General features: G+C 42.5%; 1 protein-coding gene and 1 long non-coding RNA gene across 5 annotated transcripts in view; one reads left to right on the forward strand and one right to left on the reverse strand.

The window, feature by feature from the left end:
• Positions 1–22,912, forward strand: part of inpp5jb (inositol polyphosphate-5-phosphatase Jb) — a 75,971-nt gene that overhangs the window by 24,803 nt on the left and 28,256 nt on the right. The gene's annotated exons all lie outside the window — the stretch shown is intronic.
• Positions 1–22,912, reverse strand: part of LOC138761145 (uncharacterized) — an 83,135-nt gene that overhangs the window by 5,957 nt on the left and 54,266 nt on the right. The window contains exon 4 of the long non-coding RNA XR_011356142.1: positions 17,065–17,143. This is a non-coding gene — a long non-coding RNA (uncharacterized lncRNA). The remainder of the gene's footprint in view (positions 1–17,064; positions 17,144–22,912) is intronic.

Genomic DNA, 22,912 nt, shown 5'->3' on the forward strand with positions numbered 1-22,912 from the left:
TGTCAGTTCGGGCTGTCAGACATGGACTCTCGAGTCCACATGCCCGGGCTGGAGTGGAGTCCGGTGCATGCCCCTGTAGACAAAGACATAGTCGGAGTCCCAGAGGTCCTTGGGGACAAAGGAAGGTGTTGGGCCATGGCACGATGTTGGGACAGGAGCTAGTGTTCCTACCTTATCTCAGAGTTTTGTTAGCACTGTCACGGATGTCTCCTCTGTTCCATGGGCTGCTGGCACAAACTCGGCTGTAATTGTCAGTGGGGTGCTGAATACCAACTCTTCTCTGGGATTCATGTGGATGGTAAGGAGCACCCATGGAAGCTCGTCCACCCAATCTGGGCCTCAGAGGCGCACCATCAGGGCCGACTTCAGGTGCTAGTGGAAACGCTCTACCAGGCCATTGGACTGCGGATGGTAGGCCGTGGTGAGGTGCAACTGGGTCCGAAGCAGCTGTGCCAGTGCCAACCATAGGCTGGATGTGAACTTTGGCCCCTTATCAGGCAGGCTGAAATGTGCAACCCAGTTTGTGATGAGGGCTCTGGCGCAGGACTCCATGGATGTGTTGGTGAGCGGTATGGCTTTTGGTCATCTGGTGAACCTGTCAACCATGGTGAACAGGTACCTTGCCCCTCAGGAGACCAGCAGCGGACAGACGATGCTCACATGGATGTGCTCAAACCTCTTGTGCGAAGAGTTGAAGGGGGGCTTTTGTGTGCCTTTGGACTTTGGAGGACTGACAATCTATGCATGTCCTGGCCCAGCGGCTGACCTGCTTTCATAGGCTATGCCAAGCAAATCTATCTGCCAACAATCGGATGATTGCCCAAATGCATGGAGCATGTAGTGCTCGAAAATGCGATGCCTCCAAGTGGCTGGAATGATGGGCCAGGGTTGGCCGATGGACACGTTTTAGAGGAGCTTGCTGCCTGTTGGGCTGATGGGGATATCCTCAGGTTGCAGGCCTGAGAATGCAGTGCAGTAGGCTGGCATTTCTTCATCCAGCTGCTGTGCCTCAGTGAGCGCTGTGTAATCCAACCCTGGAATGCACTGTGTGGATGGAGGTGCAAGACAGTGTGTCGGCCATGACGTTGTTTTCCCAGAGATGTGTTTGACAGTGGTGTTATACTCTGAGATGTATGACAGGTGGTGTTGTTGCTGTGCCGACCATGGATCTGACACTTTGGCGAATATGAAGGTGAAGGGTTTGTGGTCAGTGAAGACCATGAACTCTCGCCCCTCCAAGAAATACTGAAAGTTCCGGATGGTGAGGTAGAGGGCTAGCAGCTCCCTGTCAAAGGCACTGTATTTCAGCTCCGGGGGTCACAGGTTCTGGCTGATGAACATGAATTGTTCCAGCTCGCCACTGACTGCTGAGTAGGAAGTGTCAATCATGAAAGATGTGGGCATCTATCTGTGGGTGTACCAGGAAGGTGGTGTTTGTGAGGGTGTCCTTGGCCTGTGGTAAATCTGTGGTAAAAGTTGATCATGCCCACAAACTCCTGTAGGCCCTTGACTGTACTTGTCCTGGAAAACTAGCATATGGCCTCAACTTTCACTGGCAAAGGTCGATGCAGGGCCCAAAGAAATCAGTGTCTGACAGCCCGAACTGACACTTCATGGGGTAGATGGCCAGGCTGTATTCACTCAGGTGGTGGCAGAGTCAGTCCAGGTGCGTCAAATGCTCTTGGTATGAGTAGCTGGTGATCAGGATATCATCTAAGTAGATGAAGACAAAATCCACATCCAAAATCCAAGCTACACCCCACTGAGTCCATGGACCACTGGAACGTCTGTGCCACACTCCTGAGTCCACAAGGCATCTGCAGAAACTCTAATAAGTCAAACAGGGTGATGAGGGCTGTCTTGGGGACGTTGCTGGGGTGGACGGGAATCTTGTGATACTGCAGACCAAGTCTATCTTGGAGATGTGTGCCCCATGCAAATTGGCTGTAAAGTCCTGAATGTGGGGCATTGGGAAGCATTCGGCCATCATTGACCCTTCTTTAGTCGCTACATGGCCTCCATCCTCCTGCCAACGTGGGCACCAAATGCAGCACAGAGGCCTACGGGCTGCTGAGCACTGGACAATCCCCATCTCCTCCATTTCCTGAACTCCTCCTTGGCGAGGCAAAGTTTGTTGGGTGGGAGCTTGCATGCCCGGGCGTGTAGCAGTGGTCCTTGAGTGGGAATGTGGTACTATATACCATGCTTAGGGAGTGAGGGGGGGGTCTGTGGAGAACTGTGGCATAATAATGGCTGGGAACTCCTCTGGTACTCTGGCAAATTTGTTGCCTGACAGAGTTCAGGTGTGGGGCCGGTAACTTGGCTTTGCCAACGAGAAGGTCTGGAAGGTCTTGGCGTTCACAAGGCACCATCCTTGAAGTCCACTAGGAGACAGTGCGTCCAGAGGAAATCTGCACCCAATAAAGGCTGTGACACTGCTGTCAGCATTACCAGGTGAAACAGCTGGAACCGAACTGTAATGGGATGGTTCGCGTGGCATATGTGCAAATACTGCTGTTGTTGGCAGAAGTGAGCACTGGTTCTGACTGCCCTGCGTGGGTGTTATTGTCTTGAGGGGGGAAAGACACTAAGCTCTGCCCCTATGTCTACAAAGAACTTTTGCCCAGAGTGTCAGTTCCATAATTAAAGGAGGCTATCCCGGGCTTTCCTTGAAAAGAACAGGGTGGGCTCATGAACCCCATGTTTGGTGGTTAAAAAACACCAATTGTCTGAACTGGGGTCGCTTCCTGCTGCAGGCGTCACCTGCTTCGTTGGTGGCATGGGGAAGGCTCGGGTCTTAGGGCATGACAGAGCAACTTGGTTGAAAGAGGCCCCACCATGCTGCTTCGTGTGTTACAGGATATCTGCGCATACTGCTACTTTGCGTGGATCACTGAAATCATCGTCAGCGATGAGAAAGTGGATATCTTCTAGCATCTGCTCGAGAAAAACTTGTTTGAGCAGTAAACATGATTTATGACCATCTGCTAGTGCCGGTATCAGGAGCACCTTGATTGTTTCATACTTGTCCACAACCAGTGGCTGTTGTAAGAAGTTAATGATGCGGCCTGCTGTTTCCTGGTCGTGAACCAACCACATAGTAGTACCTTGTGGTGTCTGAGATGATTTTCCTGACCTGGAACTGGGCTTCAGCCTGTTCAAACCAGACCAGCGGCTGTGAGGTCCAGAAAGTCTGCAGTTTCAGTGAAACTGCATTCTACGTGCTTGGGTTGGTCATCATTGTGTCCAAATACTTTTTGGACCGTCGGGGTCACCAATGTATTTGTGCTAGCTAAGCAGCAAATGAAAAACCACGCAGGGTCGAAAGTGAGTTGTACCAACTGCTTTACTGATTCAAACGCCGCGTGCTAAAGAACCCTCTCCCAGCAGCCCCTGCAATCTTTGGGGTGGAATCTGCATAACCTGCCAGGCTGTGGGCTTGCCCTGCACTTTGAGCCCCCACAGTCAGGTCTGCTGCAGACTTGCCCACAGCTCCATGAGCCAGTTCACCTGTTGCATGGCTGAGCTGCCATAGTGCGTAGATTGTTCAGAGCATGGAATCACAGCTAAAAATGGTTCTGCAATTTTTGTTGATGTTAATTAAGCATCATGAGTGCACATGTGTTCAAAACTTGAGCATCAGTGGTGCTAAATCTAAATTTCGACTGAGTTTTTAAAAAGTTCGTTTTCTCAGGCGATCCGATATTTTGGAGGTAGTTATTTTGGACTTCAACTGTACAGTTAAAAAAAAAATTAAAAATATCAACAGTATAAACAAACACTACTGACTTTCTAAGAATTCGGAAGAAAATTAAAATTGTTGCTGTTCTCTCTAAAACCTGCAATGTGATATTAGGTGTATGTTGTAATGTGTGGTTGTTTGTATTGACAAGGCTAGAATGGACATTACCCTAGTGTGGGGCCCATTTGGGAGCAATTGTTCTAATTGGCTAACAGCCAGCCCTGCTCTGAAGTAATACATAAACCTTTGGTGAAGATGGGAGCAAATATTCAGCCAGTGGAGGGCCTTGGTCATGCTTTGCTCATAGCAACTATTTGAAAAAAGTCATGTGAAACAGCAATGGAGTCACCCAGGATGCCATTGGGGTGACTCTCTTAATTTTTTTTTATTGGTAGTCCTTTTGTTGGTAGAAGACATGTTGCGCAGTTCATCTGTGGACACGAAGATGACTTTGGAGTCCCAGTCTAGTACAATGGGGACACTGGAAGTCCTTTTTTGTAATAACTGTGGCTGCTGCTTTGTGATGCCGTTCACGGTTTTCCATCAGTTTTTGGCAGCGCCTGTCTTCAAAACTGGTGTAGGCTTTATAGCACTGGGCTCACCAACAGGATCTGTAAGCAGCCATAGCTTCTCGTTCTCGTGGCTGGATGTCACAGTAGCGTAGGGTTTCCTTCACAACATCTTTATATCGCTTGCATGGATGACCTTGAGGTCTCCTTTTGGTCTTCTTATCCCTGCTCAGTAAGAGTCACCCCAGTCAGAGGCTTTATCTGTAAATTTGGGGTTTGGGGTTTAATTATCTATAATGCTATTGCTCATCTTTCTGGTAGCTCCATGGAGGGGGAGGAACCTGCAGCTGAAGTGAAGGTTAAACACTTTCAATTAATGTGACTGAAAATAAAGTAAAATGCTTTAAAGTTGATATATTCTTGCAAGTGAAGTTTGTTCAGTGTAAATACAGTATACAGTAATATTTTTGTCTTTTAAACTGTTTATTATCAATGCAGATGTATTAGTTAGGCATTTTAGGAGTAAGTCTCAAACAACCGGAAAATACACTTATCTGGCATTTACCAATCCCCATAGGTGTCGGATACCAGTGGTTTTTCATGAAATATCTGTTGGCTTCAGCAAGTAAAAATTTTAGTGTTTATGTACATTTGTACAAGGTATATGACAATAAACATTATTATTGATAAATATTTTCCCTTCAGGCAAATACAATAAAATACTATTAGACTAATTCATACATAAAAATAATTGTATGAACTCTTCCAGTGAGCTGACCTGAACCTTTCTGGCTCTTCAAGCTCAGTGCACTTGTGATAACTGTTCAGTTTTTCAAAACTGAGATTTGATGACCCAGATTCTCCAGCAAAGAGCCCAGAGTGGTGTATTCTTTGCATATTACAGAAAGTCAGGGTCAAATCCTGAACATCAGCTATCATATACTGAACCAAAAGATCCATGTTGAATTCCATTCCTTTCCTGTGTTAGCTGATCTGAGCAGATAGAGCACTAGTTGTGACAGTCTACCTCAGCATTTCTACCCTGTGCAGAGTGATGGGGTGAAAATGCTGATCACTGTTTGGTAGCATCTACTCAGTAGAAAATATCAACTAACTATAGGCAATGAGATCCCACCAAATATTTCTGTAGGCATTGACACAACTTCTTGGCAACAACTGTGGGAACTTGTTTTCACAAGACCTGGGTTTTGATTCTTTCATCACTGCAGGCTGATTGTAAGCATCTTGATTTCCTTCCTTCACATTTTCCCCATTGCTTCCTGATACAACTCCCCTCTCAGTATTAGAATAGAATGTTATTCAGTTCAGATCTCTTGTGAGATTCAATTCCAATGATCTCGAGATCAGTAATTTTCTACTCATACCATTGATGTGTTTCTTGCACAGATTCAATTTAACACCTCGAGCAGGATATTATTTGGAGAACGAGCTGATCTTAAATGCAAATTACACCCCTTCGTTTAATGCATTGGAAAATCAGCTCCAGATAATTAGCATTTAAGCTGCAAATATTCCGGTGAGTGTTGGTTTCACAACCTATGAAACAAAAGTTCCTCACATCGTTCCCTAAGAACTTTGCCAAATCAGTGGCAAATTCCTGATGCCTGGCATTAATAATGCAAGGACCTTGAACCTCAGGAACTGCCTAGGCTAAAAGCATAGATTTTGTCCATGACCTTCTAACTAGAAACTGTGGGGTGTGCATAGTGTAACTGATCACAACTTGGTGTTCTCTGAGGATACGGAACATTAAGCAAAATACTATGTGATTACATAAATGATGATACTCATTTGATTCAAACTGTAACATCATTGGTTTTTTTAATATTTCTGTCTGTCCTGAACATTTGTTTCCAGTGATGCTCAGAAGAACGTGTTGATGATGAAAAGTACAAATCAAAGATTGTTATGCAAAGTTTTCTGCCACTTAATTCAGCAAGCCCTTAATATAGTAAAGTTAAACTCTCATTTCTATTTCTTCCCCTGTGTTAATTGGCTATAATTTCAATATGAATGGCATACTGTTTCCAATTGTTTTCATATATTCATCCTCTTCTCGAGGTTCTTATTGCTGGTTTTATATCTTGTCCAACAGACCTTTCTAGTTTGAAATGAGTGATATCCAACTATTGAACTGTGTGTTGATCACTTTAACCCCAGTTTCCAGATTCAAATTCAGATTTCTTGTCAGAGTGCATACATGACACCACATACAACCCTGAGATTCTTTATCCTGTTGGCAAGACACAATTATTATTTATAGGCAGTGGAAAAATACAGACTCAATGTACACATGTAAAGAAATAAAGAATAAACAAACTGAATGTGTAAAAAAAAAAGAGAGAGAGAGAAATCAATAAAGTGCAAAAGAAAGAGTAAAAATTTTGAGGCTTCATTGATACATATGTTCTGATCTTGTGTGGTGAGTGGTGTGAATCCTTGATGATTGCTGTTACTCTTCAACTGCAGCGGTCCCTGTAGATGATCTTGATAGTGAAGAGGGTTTACTTGTGATGTCTGGGTTGTGACCACTTCTATTTGCAAGGCTTTACCTTCAGGGTTATTGGTGTCCCCATACCAGACCTTGATGCAGCCTATCAGCACACTTTCCACCAGACATCTGTAGAAATTTGCTAGGGGTTCCAACGTCATACAAATGTCTGCAAACTCCTGAGGAAGTAGAGGCACTGACAAGTTTTCTTCTCGATGCCATTAGTGTGTTGGATCCAGGAAAGTTCCTCCAAGGTAGTGACTCCCAAGAATTTAAATTTGCTCACCTTCTCCACCTCCGATTCCCCAAAAATCATTGGATTGTATACCACTGGCTTTCCCTTCCTGAAGTCAACAATCAGCTCCTTGGCTTTGGTGACATTGAGTGCAAGGTGCTCAGGCTAACTTGGTAAAGAATCCTTACTGGTCTGTCCTCCACACCTGAGGCACTCAGACCAGGTGGCAGCTGCATTTCAGCTGGTAGAACATTCACCTTTGAGTCTGAAGGCTGTGGGTTGAAGGCCCACTCTGGAGCACAACATTCTTGTGGGCTTGCCAATATTTATCCCTTGACCAAATTATGCCTTGTGTGCAAAATTTGCTGTTTGTTTCTAAACTGTGTGTTTTATGTAACTGGAAATTGCGTGTTTTCCATAACTGATAAACCTCAGTAAGTCAGAGTTCCATTACATTTCTATATTGTACTTGCATGTAGGAAAAAAAAACTCACTAAACTCACCATTACATTTGTAAATTATAATAGTGACTCCATTTAAAAGGTAAATCATTAACTGGAATGGAGTCTGGAATATCTAGAAGTGGTAAAGGTCATTATATAAACACTGATGTTCCATTCTACATTAGCCACCCTTTTGACCCTCTACCACACATTGCAGTCTCCTGCCTATATTGCCTAGGTGGAAATCAAATCCCAAAACCGGCATGAACATGGTTCTCTGGTGATCAGTCGTGCTGTTGCCCGCTGGTCCAAATTGTGTGGCTATTGGTGGTATCTCACACTGATGCTTCACTCCACTTGCTGTGGACACCAGTCCTCTTGCTTGAGATGTTCTGTGCAAACTGAAAAGGTTCTGAAGAGAGCCAGGTAAGTTACCCAGGTTTCAAAAGTTCCACAAATTTACTGGTGGATTATGCGCAAACAGAGGAACCACTGACATGGTCTTTGCCCTCAGACAGCTCCAAGAAAAGTGCAGAGAACAAAACAAAGGACTCTACATCACCTTTGTTGACCTCACCAAAGCCTTCGACACCGTGAGCAGGAAAGGGCTTTGGCAAATACTAGAGCGCATCGGATGTCCCCCAAAGTTCCTCAACATGATTATCCAACTGCACGAAAACCAACAAGGTCGGGTCAGATACAGCAATGAGCTCTCTGAACCCTTCTCCATTAACAATGGCGTGAAGCAAGGCTGTGTTCTGGCACCAACCCTCTTTTCAATCTTCTTCAGCATGATGCTGAACCAAGCCATGAAAGACCCCAACAATGAAGACGCTGTTTACATCCGGTACCGCACGGATGGCAGTCTCTTCAATCTGAGGCGCCTGCAAGCTCACACCAAGACACAAGAGAAACTTGTCCGTGAACTACTCTTTGCAGATGATGCCGCTTTAGTTGCCCATTCAGAGCCAGCTCTTCAGCGCTTGACGTCCTGCTTTGCGGAAACTGCCAAAATGTTTGGCCTGGAAGTCAGCCTGAAGAAAACTGAGGTCCTCCATCAGCCAGCTCCCCACCATGACTACCAGCCCCCCCACATCTCCATCGGGCACACAAAACTCAAAACGGTCAACCAGTTTACCTATCTCGGCTGCACCATTTCATCAGATGCAAGGATCGACAATGAGATAGACAACAGACTCGCCAAGGCAAATAGCGCCTTTGGAAGACTACACAAAAGAGTCTGGAAAAACAACCAACTGAAAAACCTCACAAAGATAAGCGTATACAGAGCCGTTGTCATACCCACACTCCTGTTCGGCTCCGAATCATGGGTCCTCTACCGGCACCACCTACGGCTCCTAGAACGCTTCCACCAGCGTTGTCTCCGCTCCATCCTCAACATCCATTGGAGCGCTCACACCCCTAACGTCGAGGTACTCGAGATGGCAGAGGTCGACAGCATCGAGTCCACGCTGCTGAAGATCCAGCTGCGCTGGATGGGTCACGTCTCCAGAATGGAGGACCATCGCCTTCCCAAGATCGTATTATATGGCGAGCTCTCCACTGGCCACCGTGACAGAGGTGCACCAAAGAAAAGGTACAAGGACTGCCTAAAGAAATCTCTTGGTGCCTGCCACATTGACCACCGCCAGTGGGCTGATAACGCCTCAAACCGTGCATCTTGGCGCCTCACAGTTTGGCGGGCAGCAGCCTCCTTTGAAGAAGACCGCAGAGCCCACCTCACTGACAAAAGGCAAAGGAGGAAAAACCCAACACCCAACCCCAACCAACCAATTTTCCCTTGCAACCGCTGCAATCGTGTCTGCCTGTCCCGCATCGGACTGGTCAGCCACAAACGAGCCTGCAGCTGACGTGGACATTTTACCCCCTCCATAAATCTTCGTCCGCGAAGCCAAGCCAAAGAACATTTGCTCTGCTCCTTCCAGAAAATTCTGGAACCTTTTTGAAATTGTAATCTCTTTCAGACAATATTTCCATTGAATTTAGAGGCTAAGCATAACCACGGCACACCCCCCACCTCTTCTGCCCCCAGATCTGTGAGCTTTGGCATCATTAGCAAGGTGGATGTAGGGAATGATTGTGTATAACAGTTCAGACTATGTTCAGCTAGCTTTATGTGCACACATTTTCCAGCAGAAACTCTGGGTGGCCTTTCCACCTGTGAGACCATCAAGTGGCTTTTCCCAGTTAAAATTTGAACCTTGTCCTTTAACCATTGTGTTTTGTATGAATTACATTCTCGCAGCTCGAACCAGTTGAGCACTTAGAATATATGAAGAGGTTGGACACATTGAGTTTTCTCTGAAGCGTTGGAGGCTGAGCCTGAAGGAAGTTTGTAAAATTACAGAAGACATAGGTAGGCCAGGCAATAGAAATCTTTTTTCTCTAGGTGTGAAATTGTAGAGAGCATGCATTTAATGTGAGAAGGGTGACGTTTAAAGATGTACAAGGCAAGTTTTTTTTTAACACCAAGAACAGTAAGTGCCTGGAATGCACAGAGAGGGGACCGGGGAGGAAGCAGAAACAATAGCATAAAAGAATCCCTGAGATAGACCCATGAATATGCAGGAAATGGAAGGATCTGGATATTGATCATGTGCAGGCAGGAGAAATTTAATTTAGCATCGTATTCAGCGCAGTCATTGTGGGCTGAAGAGCCTATTTCTTTGTCATATTGTTCTATGTAAAACAGCTTGGGGATCTCAAGCTGATCCCTCATTATCTTGCCTGCATGATCACTCACATCTGATCATTACACTGAACAAAGAAACATAATCAAGTGAAATGGTATTTTTAGCAAATGTCTATACTCAGCCCCTAAAAGCTTGCATGGATTCCAGCAGTTATGACTCACCCTCAAATTACACTGTCGACAAAGAACATCAACATTTTGGTGGTATGAAGCAGTTCAAGGCATTTGCTTCACAGCTCCGGGGACCTGGGTTCAATTCTGACTTTCATTTCTCTTCATGGGAATTTTGCATTTCTCCTTGTTCACGTGTGGGCTTTCTCCATGTGCTCCAGTTTTCGTGCAAGGATGTTCAATTAAATTGATTGGCTACTGTAAATTGCCTTTGGCATAGGTTAACAGCAAAGAAAGTCCAAAAGCAGGTGTGATAGAGAAGTTACATTGTTACAGAGAACGAAGGAGAGGAGGAATGGGGCTGATAGGATTTCTCCCTGAGGAGTCAACGTGGACCTCATGGGCTAAATGGCTTCCTTCTGCGTAGTTATATAGATAACATAACAACAAACCTAGATAAACGTATTTGCAATTGTGCCATGTTTTGAGAATGTAAATGGTCACATATGCAAGTCACTATTCATAGAACACAGAGCGTTACAGCCCACAATGTTGCACCAACCTATATAAATCTACTCTACAACAATCTAATTTTCCCTCCATCATACCATAAACCCTCTTTTTCTTACAACCAAGTGCCTATCTAAGAGATTTTAAATGTCCCTATTGTACCTGCCTCTATCCCATCCATTCGTGATATGATTTTCACTGGATCAAAATCTGGAAACTTTTTGTGTGACTAAAAAAATTTTTTTCAGAAAAACCCTTGTAATTTTTCCATAACACAAGTATGACTTTTTTCAGCAAGACAAATGTAATGATAAAGCCTTGCTTACCAACAATTAATCTCAGTTTTGGAAGTATATTTATTGATAAGGAGTTGAATTTCCTTCACTTGCACCTGGCATACAGAAATCCTCAGCCAGTTCCTGAGTGGTGATCAATTCCTCTGGCAAGTGATCATCCACACAAGGATGTGACAGGGTTTTCCAGGGGATCAGACCAGGAAAGTGATCTGGACCCTTATGAATAGGAACCATGGAAATTATAGTACCCAAAACAGGCCATTCAGACCTTCTAGTCTGTGCTGAAACATCATTCCCTAGTCCCACTGACCTCCACCCATTCCCTAACCCTCCCCATCCATGTATCTATCCAATTTATTCTTATAACTTAAGTGAGCGTGCATTTACCACATCAGATGGCAGCTCATTCCAAACTCCCACCACTCTCTGAGTGAAGAAGTTCTCCCAAATGTTCCCCCTAAACCTTTCACCCTAAAACCATGTCCTCTCATATTTATTTCTCCCAATCTAAATGGAAAGAGCCTACTCACATTTACACTTTCTGTTCCCTTCATAATTTTGTAAACCTCTATCAAATCTCCCTTCATTCTTCTATGACCTAAGGAATAAAGCCCTAATCTGTTTAATCTTTCCCTGTAACTCAACTCCTGAAGACCCAGCAACATCCTAATAAATCTTCTCTGCACACTTTCGATCTTACTGATATCCTTCCTGTAGTTTGGCTAACAGAACTGCACACAAAACTCCACATTTGGCCTCACCAATGTCTTGTACAACCTCACCATGACATCCCAACTCCTACACTCAATACTTTGATTTATTAAGGCCAAGATACCAAAAGCTTTCTTTACAACCCTGTCAACTTGTGACATCACTTTCAGGGAATAATCTATCTGTATTCCTAGATCCCTTTGTTCCTCTGCACTCCTCAGTGCCTTGCCATTTACTGTGCATGTCCTACCTTGGTTTGTCCTTCCAAAATGCAACACCTCACACTCGTCTCATTAAATTCCATCTGCCATTTTCTGGCCCATTTTTCTAGTTGGTCCAGCTCCCTCTGCAAGCTTTGAAAGCCTTCCTCACTAACAACAATGCCTCCAATCTTAGTGTCATCAGCAAACTTAATGATTCAGTTACCCACATTATCATTCAGTTCATTGATATAGACAACAAACAACAATGGTCCCAGCACTGATCCCTGAGGCACACCCCAATCACAGTCCTCCAGCTGCAGAAGCAATCATCCACTACCACACTCTATCTTCTCCCATTCAGCCAATTTTGAATCCAGTTTACAACCTCTCCATGGATACTTAGTGTCTGAACCTTCTGAACTAACCTCCCATGTGGGACCTTGTCAAAGGCCTTGCTAAAGTCCATGTAGACAACATTTGCAGCCTTTCCTTCATCTACTTTCTAGGTAACCTCCTAAAAAAAAAATCTAAGATTGGTTAAACACAACTTACTATGCACAAAGCCATGCTGACTATCCTTAATCAGTTCTTGGCTGTCCAAATACTTGGATATCCTATCTCTCAGAACACCCTCCAATAATTTCCTAGTTTATTTTCAGAGCATTTTTTAAACAGCAGAACAACATAAACTATCCTCCAAACCTCCAGCATCTCACCCGTGGCTAAAAATATTTTAAATATTTCTGCCAGGGCCCCTGTAATTTCTACACTAGTCTCCTCAAGGTCCAAGGGAATTATCTGCTTCGGGGGATTTATCTACCTTATTTGTTGTAAGTCAGCAAGCACCTCCTCCTCTTTAACCTCTATATGTTCTACAACACTATTGCTTCTTTCCCTTCCTTCCTTATACAGCATGCCAGTTTCTTGAGTAAATACTGATGGAAAAAAAAACTTTAAGATTACTCCCATTTTGTGAGGCTCCACATATAGATGACTACTTTGATCCTCTAGCTGACCAATTTTGTCTCATAGTATCCTTTTACTCTTAACATAATTGTAGAAAACCTTCGGGTTTACCGTCACATTATCTGCCAAAGCAACCTTATGACTTCTTTTTGCCTTCCTGATTTCCTTCTTTTTTTTGAATATTTTACTTTTTGTTTTCCATCATTGCTTCAAAATATACAGACACCCCCCAACAATCTATGTACATGTCATATTCCCCCCTTCCTCTCCTACCCCTTTTAAAAAGAGAAAGAATGAAAAAGAGAATGCTAGGTGTCACCGCATCCGATGAATATCCAGGGAGGCCATGGAGTCATCCACTTATGTAATTTCTTTAATTAACCACTTATTGGTAATTCTTGTCGGGGTATGGCTATAACTATGCTCCGTGTATGTCAGATATGGCTGCCGTATTTTAACAAAGGTGCTATGTTGTTTTCTAAGGTTATACATGATTTTTCTCCATGGGAATACAGCTATGCATCTCTGTAGTCCACCTACTTATAAGAGGGCAGCCAGACTTCCAGGTCATCGCTAAACATTTTTTTGTTACAGGCAAAGCAATAAGTACCAATTGAATTTAGAATTTGGTTAATTCATAGTTTATGTCCATGAGATTCCCTGGCTGATACAATTTTGAGCCTGGTGGAAAAGTTACTTTCGCTATCCTGGTTAGTATTTCTTCCAAATCCTGCCAAAATGGGGCCACCTTTGCACAGGACCAGGTTGCATGAACAAATGTTCCCAACTCCACATCTGAAACAGGTGTCCAACACCTCCAGTTTTGCCTTGTGAATCTTTTGTGGTGTGAGGTAGAGCTGATGTAGAAAGTTGTATTGAACCAGTCTGTATCTAGAATTAATAACTGTTGTCCCACTGTCTCTACACCAATCTGTCCAGCATCTCTCGTCAATTGCGATGCTCAAGTCTGACTCCCATCCCTCTCTTGATCCGTGTATCCTTGCTTAGCGCTTTCACCTTGGAGTACCAAATACATTCTTGAAATAAATTTTGGTGCATTTCCTAGCTGAAGCAACCCTTCAACCTCACCAGGTGTAGGTGGGGTCATTGAATGGCCCCACCTATCCCTTAGAAACGATCTTAACTGGAGGAAACCATGAAAGGTTCCATAAGACAAATTATATTTTCCTTTTAGCTGCTCGAAGGACATAAGCTGTCTCCCCTCCTAGCAGTCCTTAATATATCAGATCCCTGCTGATGCCAAATCTCCAGGATTTTATTGCCCAAGATCATGGGCATCAACTCATTGAGTCAGTGGCACCTTTGGCTATATTTCCATGTTCTCTCCAATATATTCATTGATCTTGTTACAAGTTTTAGTCAGATGTTTCAGTATGGGGTTATCCATTTTTTTGCTATTAATTTGGCATTCCAATATGTATATGAAATCCTTCGCTGTCTTCTCCCCTATTGCATGCAATCCCATTTGCATCTAAGTAGGTGGTTCCCCCTCCTCAAAGAAGGATGAAAGAAACATCGACTGAGCTGCTAGATAATATTTATTAAAATCAAGTAACCTTAAACCCCCCCCCCCCCAAGCTGTAGTCCCGTGTCAGTTTTTTCAAGGCTATCCTGGGCACTTTCCTATTCCAGATGAATGTTCATATATTATTATTCAATGTTTTAAAGAAGGATTGTGGTAATGGAATTGGTAAAGATTGGAAGAGGTATTGGAATGCCAGCATCACCTTCATCTCTTTGCAGTTAATGTTCCCCATTAAGGCGATGGGCAGGTCCCTCCATCTTATTAAGTCACCTTCAAGTTTATCCAACCTTGGGGGGATTGGTAGTTAGGTTTATATAAATTTTCCAGATTGCTATCAATCTTGATTCCTAGGTATTTCACCCCTCCTACATGCCAACTGAAATTACTGTTCCTTTGATATTCTTTGAGGTCAAATTTGTTCAGTGGCATGATCTTACTTTTTTCTATGTTGACTTTATAGCCCGATATTGTACCATAATCATCCAGTATGGTAAGTAGTCTGGGCAAAGGTACAGCAGCATGTCATCTGCCATTAGGTTTATTTTGTGCTGTAGCTTTATCCCTTTATCTTTGGATCTTTCCTAATGGCCTTTGCTAAGATGCACAGCTGAGGAGACAAAGGACAACCCTGCCTGCTGAACCTACTGAGAGGGAATGTTGGTGATATTTGTCCATTTGTACTAACTTTTTCTCATGGTTTGTCATAATTTATTCTTATCCAGTTAATAAACATTTGTCCCATTCAAAATTTTTCCATTAGTTTAAACAAAAAAGGATACTCTAACTAATCAAAGGCCTTCTCTGCATCTAGCGAAACTATTATGCTTGGGTCTGCTTTTGCTTGTTCCAAATGTATAATGTTGAATAGTCTGTTCAAGTTGTTAGCAGAGTGCCTCTTCCTAATGAAGCCCAATTGATATGGCTCTATCAATTTGGGAAGGTACTGACCAACCTATTGGCCAGTGCCTCGGCTTTTATTTTGTAATCTGTATTGAGGAGTGAGATAGGTTTGTAAGAAGATGGCTTTAATGAGTCCCTGTTCTTTTTGGGTATCACCGTAATAATAGCTGTTGAAAAAGATTCCAGTAGAGTCTGCATCTCCACTGCCTGGTTCATTACACCCATTAACAAAGGTAGCAATAGGTCTTTGAATTCCTTTTAGAACTCGGGGGAGAGGGTTGTAATATTCCCAAAACCTGTTCTGTTTCCTCACTGGAGAAGGGGGCATCTAATTCCATCTGGTCCTCCTGGGCCAATTTCAGCAACTCAAACCCAACCAAGAACTCATCAATTTTATCTAAGTCTCCTGGCACCTCAGTTTTATATAATTTCTAGTAAAAAGTTTTCAAGTTATAATTTATTTCTTTTGGATTATATGTTACCAAGTCAGGACCTGATTGAACTACATTTATCGTCCTTGAAGTTTCCTCTGCGCTCATTTGTCATACCAAAATTTTATGTGTTTTTTCACTTAACTCATAGTATCTTTGCTTGGATCACAAGAGTATTTTTTTACCACTCTGTATGTTTGCAGAGAGTTGTATTTAAATTGTTTATTTTCCAATTCCTGATATTTCTCATTCGATCCCGGATTTCCAATTTTGTGATCTCCAGTTCCAGTGTCTCCAGCTCAGTTCAATTTTAAAAAAATACTTTTGGTATATGAAATTATTTTCCCCCTTAGATAGGTCTTTAGTGTGTTCCAGATTAAAAAGTTATTGTTTGTTGAAGGACAATTTGTTTCACAAAACAGAGCAATTTGCCCCTTATAAAAATACAAAAGTCTGAGTTCTTCAACAGCGTAGAATTAAGGCGCCACCTATAGGCATTTGCTTGTTTTCAGGCATTGTTATTTACAAGGTCAGCGGTGAGTGGTCTGACAATAGCCTTGCTAGATATTCTGACTCAAGCACTCTGCCTTCCAACCTGGCCAACATCAGAAAATAATCAGTTCTAGTATGAGAGTCATAGGGCTTAGAGTAGAAGGAATATTCCTTAGCCTGCCAGTTCTGATGCCTCCATATGTCTATCAAATTTAGGTCTTTCATAAAGGCCAGAGTGGTCTTTGCTGGCTTGGACCTCATCAGAGTTCTTGTTGTCTTATCTGAATAGGGTCCAGACAAAAATTTGGATCTCCTCCAATTAATATTCTGTTTTCCCTTGCACCCTTTAGAAATGCATTTTGCATGAACTGTTCATCATCAAAGTTTGATGCATAGAGATTCAGAAATGTCCATGGTTCTGAATAAAATCTGGCAGAGTACCATTACAAATATCCCAGCCTGGTCTATAGCTCCACCAACGGAACCTTTTTTGTGTATTAAAATGGCTACCCCCTTCCTCCCCCAGCCTTAGAGTTAAAGGAGGAAGAGAACACCTGGACCACTCAATCCTTTTTAAGTTTATCGTGCTCCTTTTTCATTAAATGTTTCCTGTAAAAATGCTATATCTGCTCTTAGTTTTTAAGGTGAGCCAGGAACCACATCCTCTTTATGGAATTGTTTAGGCCATTTACATTGAAACTGATAAATTTGGTAGTCTTATTCATTTGTATTTCTATGTCTTACCTTCTCACCTCCATAGCACCCCTGTTTGTCTTGTGTAGCGCCCTTTTCACGCCTCTCTGTTATCCATGGTCTCTCCATGCTGACATTCATACCAGCAATGAAAAGAAAGAAGAAAATGAAAAAACCTTCCCCATCTCCCAATAAGCAAACCTATATAATGTAAAATAAACCTTTAAAAACCCCAATATATCATGATTGACAAGCAAAATATTCCTGTCCTCTGTTTTTGGGCCCCTCCTTTCTCCTCCTGCACCACTGTCCCTCCTATTTTGAGTCTCCTCGTGCGTCATCTTCTCCCATGCCCGGTCTGCTCCACAACCTTGTGTAGCCACTTCCGCCTTGAGCTCCCATTGTTTTTCCCATTTATACAATTTTGAAACAAGGAAAAGGCTGCAACCCTCCAATCATTATAAAACTCTATCAAGACCCCAACAACTATATATAACAGCAGCATCATTTGTTTCTACAGATCAGTGTTATAAAGTCCGTAACATCCCAAATTTCGTTCGGTAACTCCTCAAGCATTCCATTCATAGTTATTTTCAGAGATTCAGTTCAAGTCTACATTCTTGCAGGTTTTGCACCTTTTCTGATAATTTCTGGGCACATGTCATGGCATCCCATAGCTTCTTAAAGTGTAACATAAAAAATAAAGAATTTGGAATTGACTTGGAGGATGCACAAAAAAGATTTGTTAAGATAGCCCTAGCTGTAGCAAAAAAATGTATTATGTCAACCTGGAAATTGGAAGATAATTTGAAAATACAACAATGGTATATAGAAATGAATAAATGTATTCCATTAGAAAAAATAACATATAGTTTAAGAAATAATATTGAAATATTCGAACAAGTATGGGAGCCTTACATTAAATACAATAGCGAAAACCTACCGGGAACAAACATTACCTAAGTTGATGGAAGGAGAAGAAAAGAAAAGAATGGACTCAGTAGAATTTCTGGTGTATTTTTGTTGAATGACAACATTGTCTAACTGAATTAATGCAACCTAGATTGTATAACTAAAATGGATGAGAGGGGGGGGGATGGGGGGGTGGCTTGGGAGGAGGGAGGGGGGAGGGAGAAAAAGTCACTGTAAATGTGTGGAAAAGAAAAAGTGTATATCATGGCTATTGTGATTTATGGTGTGAAAAATAAAAAATTTAAAAAAAAAAAAAAAAAAAAAAGTGTTTTCTCTCCCTTCCCAGTAATATGATTCTCAGAGTGGCCAGGTATAGCATCATATAGTCTTTCTTTAAATCTTGCAGTATTTTCTTGATCTGGTCAAATTCTTTTCACTGTTTGAGCTGCACTGGATTCAGATCGGGAAAGAACATCAGTCTTTCTCCACCCCCCCCCTGAAATTCCACCGGTCCCCCTATCTCCCTTGATAGTGCCATTGCTGCCCTCAGCACTGGTCATGGATGTTAACAGATCAAATCAGAACCAGCCTCTGGCATTGATTAGGGGCAGGGTCCAAATGTTTGATGGGCCCTTTCTATGACTATGGCGACCCTAAATCGATCCCCTCCCAACACTTCAGGGATCCAGCGGTCAAAGAACTCCTTGGAGTCTTTCCCCTCCTCCCCCTCTCTCAGGCCCAGTAGTCTAATATTGTTGCACCGGTTATAGTTTTCTAAATATTCCAACTTATCCATCAGATGCTTCTTTTCGATGACTTGTGCGTCAATTATATTCTACAGCTTTTCCTGTCTGTCCTGGACATCCTCCAACTTGTTTCCCAGGACCCTGACGCGATTAGTCAGAGCCCACAGGCTGAGCAGAACCTCGGATTCATCTTTCACCCTGGCGTCCAGTCGCTGCTCCAACTCTCTGATCTGGTCTGCTAGTGACCGCACTACTGACAAAAGGCCTGTACAGCCTGATCGGGGAGCCTGATGTCGCAGGTGTTGTCCCCGCACCTTCAGCGCTAGGCCCCACTAAAAGTGCAGGAGCCTGCAGGTTGCTAGCGTCGAGTGAACTTTCGCTTGATGTTTCAACTGTTTCCAATGGGTCCCACTCTTCCACAGCCTGCCCATTTTTCTTCCATGAAGGTGAGTTTAAATTGTTTGTTAACAGTGTTTTCCCCCTGTTCTAATGTTTTTTTTTCATCTTGAACTCTCTGGGAACGTCTTTTCAGCCTCTCAGCATCAAGTGACTCCCCTTCCTGATATCCTCCTTAAGTATTTTCTTACATTTTCTATACTCTTCTCGTACCTCATTTGCTGCTTGTTGCCTATACCTGCTATACACCTCTCTCTTCCTTTTTTTATCAGATTGCTAACATCCCTTGAAAATCAAGGTTCCTTTTGCCTGTTAACTTTGCCTTTAATCTTGAAAGGATCATGCAAACTCTTCACCCACAAAAATTTTGCCTTTGAAGGTCTTCCCCTTACTGACCACATCTTTGGTAGACAACAACTTGTCCCAATTCACTCTTCCTAGATTGTTTCTCATTTTCACAACATTGGCCTTTCTCCAATTTAGAACCTCAACTCGAAGACCAGACCTATCCATAACTAACTTGAAACTAATGACATTATGGCTACTGGACCCAAAATGTTTGCCTTCTCATACTTCTGTCACCTGACCTGTCTGGTTCCCTAATAGATCAAGTATTGCATCCTCTCTTGTTGGTACCTCTATATATTGATACCTGAAACAATTCCTTAAATAATTTAACTTCAGAAAATTGGGTTCCAGGATTGAGCAATAGTTAATGTCAGAGAACCCTCCCTCAGCCTGGAATTTGCAGCACATTGTGGGGATGCCTCAGTTCTGATGACTGAAATTAGTCAATGAAGCCACCAATCAGGTTTCTCTGACCTGGTTCAATTTTCCAAGAGGTATTGTATTTATGAGCAAATGTTTACTTTTGTGCTGTTCCTTTGCCATTTCATAAACCTTCCCTTACTCTGTACCACTGCTACTCCATACTCAGCACCTGCTCTAATATGACACTGTCCTCCAACAGATATCACAGATGTCCTTCTGTAAGCTGAGAATGTAAATCAACTGGCTCTGAAACTCTCCAGTTGCAGAATATCAGAAACAGAAGATGCCCAGCAGACTGCAGTTTGCTGGAATCTGACTCGAAACACAAGCTACTGGAGGAACTCAGTGGATTATGCATCATCGATGGAAGGAAAAGAATGGCCAATGGTTTAACCTGAAACTCTTCATCAAGACCTTTATCAGTCTTGATAAAGAGTCTCGACTTTAAGCATCAACTCCTACTGATGCTGATTGACCCACTGAGTCCCTCCAGTTGATTGCCTTTAGCTTCAGGGGAAATAATTGCATTACTGGATTTTAATGGAATTTTTAATAAGCATCGAGTAATCCAGTAGCTCCCTCCAGTGAATGTTTTGGGTGGTTTCTTTTTTTCCAGTTAGGGCAATACAGACAAAACTCTTATTTCCCAACCCTTATTGCCCTTTGACAGTTCCGGACTCCCTTCAGGAAGGGAGTTTCAGGATCACTTGCCCAGACCCTCCTTTAAATGTTTGGCTGTGACTTAAAGTCACCTCCTCGTGACATATTTGTCTATTACGCAACATTCATGACCTGATGTGACAGAACTCTAGAGCTGTCAGTTAGATAAGGAAACAACATGGGTTTCATACTTATCTTCACAATTGAAAGATCGGCACGTATTCCTGTTTGCATGTCAGTATCAAGGCCACATAAACTAAGAAAGATTCAGAATAGCAGCAAAAAGAAGTATTTATTCAATGCTGACAACCCCAGTGAAACCAGTATCTTATAGCATTTATAATGTTAAAGATGCTATTTAAACACAACCTATTGTTATTATGGAATTGATGAAGTGGACTTATCTTTGATCAAAACATTCCTTTCAGTTAGGACTGAAAGACAGTAAAGTTGTGAGTAAATCAGGAGAGAAATTAAGGAATGTGTCACAGCCACGCAGACACACTGGAGATTTACAAGGGAAGGAAAGGCCTCCCGAGAGAATGAGGGAGAGACAGTGGAGTAGGTTTGTGGTGGTTTACAGAGACTAAAGACGACAGCATCATGAAAAGAATTGGAGAGCAGATGAACAGTAGAGATATGGTTCTCATATGTTTTTGCAAAACAACAGGAGATTAGTAATTATAGAACAGCTTGTGGGTTACGTGGCATGTGATCCTGTAGTGAAGAAGTACACCTTCTAGCTATTAAATATGCAGTAGGAAACGATGTGCTCAGATTAAAAAACATCGCAAGGTGGATTATCTCCAGTTTGATTGAGAATGTTGTTGCAACCTTACATTCTCTCTGAAGGCAATAGACCATTTTGTTACAACCATAGGCCGTATGTCACCCTTACATTCACCCTTCAGTCCTAATTTGCAAAAGGCTCTTTATATCTCAAAATGAGACAATAATCACTTAATGCAGATGAGGCTATTCAGTCCACCAGATTCAATCAGTCCCACTCCTTTGCTCTTTCCCTGCAGCCTAACAACCCCTTCCCCCATTTAAACAGGAATTTACCTCCCCTTTAGAAATTCACCTCCAATCTGCTTCTAAACCCTTTCCTTCCAAGGTTTCCAGATCATAACACTGTGATGTGTGTATATATATTTTTAAAAAATCATCCCGTAAGTTCCTAATCGCCTCGGAAAGATTTTGAGGGATATGAGCCAAATGCGGGCAAATTGGACTAACGCAAGTAGGCATTGGTGGTTGGCATCGACAAGTTGGGTGGAAAGTTCAGATTCTGTGCTATATTAAGTCTATGGCTATCTGACTGAGTATACAAAATACTGTAAAAATCAGTCAATCCGCAATGCTGGTTTGATGAGTTGTTCTGCTCTGTGAATCTTCCACAATCCCTCCCTTACCTCTTTTCCTCAGGGCCCTGGATTAAACCAGTGCATCTGCTCCTTCAGATAGGCATTAAAGATTCCAAGGCACTGTTGGAAAATAAGCAGCAAAAATCTCCTTCTGTCCTGACCAATAATTTATGTCTTAGTAAAAATCTTAAACTCATGAACAATTCACTTGTTGCGATAGTATTTTGGGGAGTTCGCTGTGTCCAAATTGATTTGCATGTTGCCCACATGAGAAAAGTAACAGAATTCAAGAAGGACTTACTGCTTATACAACTTTTGGGAAAGTCCGGAGATTGTAAAACTGGATAGTGAAAGCCAAATGGCAGAGAGGGAGGCAATGAAGGGGTTGCAAAAGTATAAAACCCTGCAAAAGGTAGTGGACAAGGCCCAGAACATCACAGGCAAAACCATCTCCTCAATCAAGAACATCTACAGGGAATGCTGCCGTTGGAGAGCAGCAGCAATCATCAAGGATCCACATCACCCAGCACATGCTTTATTCTCACTGCTACCATCAGGAAAGAAGTGTAGATGCCACAAGACTCACACCACTAGGTTCAGGGACAGCTGCTACCCCTCCATCTTCAGACTCCCCAACAACAAACTCAATCAGAGACCCATTTAAGAACTCTTACTTTTAGATTTTATTGAATTTTAAAATTTATTTATTGCAGTTTACTCTCATTTCTTTATTTGTTTACATGTGTACATTGAGTACAGTGTTTTTTGCAATGTCAATAAGTGGTAGTTCTGCCACACCCACAGGAAAAAGAATCGCAGGGTCATATGTGATGTCATGTATGTACTCGAACAATAAATCTAAACTTTGAATGATTTAAAAAGTGGGCATTTGTTCTATCTCCATGGGCCAGCAGTTTGCTCCATGTCTGCCTGTAACACTGTGAAGATAGTCTTTAAAAGTATCACAAAATATCACACAGGTACCTAAATTGATTCAATCTGCCTTCTGCTCCCTTGGCTATTTTGATGAAATGATATGCCCATCTA

The sequence above is a fragment of the Narcine bancroftii genome, chromosome 4, assembly GCF_036971445.1.
Source record: "Narcine bancroftii isolate sNarBan1 chromosome 4, sNarBan1.hap1, whole genome shotgun sequence".
Lineage (NCBI taxonomy): Eukaryota > Metazoa > Chordata > Chondrichthyes > Torpediniformes > Narcinidae > Narcine > Narcine bancroftii.